The following is a 1,257-nucleotide window of genomic DNA, read 5'->3' as shown; positions in this document are numbered from 1 at the left end:
TGTTGATATGATGTATCACATTGATTGATTTGCATATATTGAAGAATCCTTGCATCCCAGGGATAAACCCCACTTGATCATGGTGTATGATTTTTTTAATGTGCTGTTGCAGTCTGTTAGCTAGGATTTTGTTGAGGATTTTTGCATCTATATTCATCAGTGATATTGGTCTGTAGTTTTCTTTTTTTGTGACATCTTTGCCTGGTTTTGGTATCAGGGTGATGGTAGCCTCGTAGAATGAGTTTGGGAGTGCTCCGCCTTCTGCAATATTTTGGAAGAGTTTGAGAAGGATAGGTGTTAACTCTTCTCGAAATGTTTGATAGAATTCGCCTGTGAATCCATCTGGTCCTGGGCTTTTGTGTGTTGGGAGATTTTTAATCACTGCCTCAATTTCCGTACTTGTGATTGGTCTGTTCATGGTTTCTATTTCTTCCTGGTTCAGTCTTGGAAGATTGTATTTTTCTAAGAATGTATCCATTTCTTCCAGGTTATCCAATTGATTGGCATATAGTTGCTGGTAGTAGTCTCTCATGATGTTTTGTATTTCTGAGGTGTCCATTGTGACTTCTCCTTTTTCATTTCTAATTCTGTTGATTTGCATCTTCTCCCTTTTTTTCTTGATGAGTCTGGCTAATGGTTTATCAATTTTGTTAATCTTCTCAAAGAACCAGCTTTTAGTTTCATTTATTTTTCTTATGGTTTCTTTCCTTTCTTTTTCATTTATTTCTGCTCTGATGTTTATGATTTCTTTCCTTCTGCTCACTTTGGGGTTTCTTTGTTCTTCTTTCTCTAGTTGTTTTAGGTGTAAGGTTAGGTTGTTCATTCGATCATTTTCTTGTTTCTTAAGGTAGGACTGTATTGCTATAAACTTCCCTCTTAGAACTGCTTTTGCTGCGTCCCATAGGTTTTGGGTTGTTGTGTTTTCGTTGTCATTTGTTTCTAGATGTTTTTTGATTTCCTCTTTGATTTCTGTAGTGATTCCTTGGTTGTTTAAGAGTGAATTGTTTAGCCTCCATGTGTTTGTATTTTTTGCAGTTTTTTTCCTGTAATTGATATCTAGTCTCATGGCGTTGTGGTCTGAGAAGATGCTTGATATGATTTCAATTTTCTTGAATTTGCTGAGGTTTGATTTGTGACCCAAGATGTGATCTATCCTGGAAAATGTTCCGTGTGCACTTGAGAAGAAAGTGTAGTCTGTCATTTTTGGATGGAATGTCCTATAAATATCAATTAAGTCGAGATGGTCTAATGTGTCAT

The sequence above is a fragment of the Hippopotamus amphibius genome, chromosome 8, assembly GCF_030028045.1.
Source record: "Hippopotamus amphibius kiboko isolate mHipAmp2 chromosome 8, mHipAmp2.hap2, whole genome shotgun sequence".
Classification (NCBI taxonomy): Eukaryota; Metazoa; Chordata; class Mammalia; order Artiodactyla; family Hippopotamidae; genus Hippopotamus; species Hippopotamus amphibius.
This window is presented reverse-complemented; position numbering follows the sequence as displayed.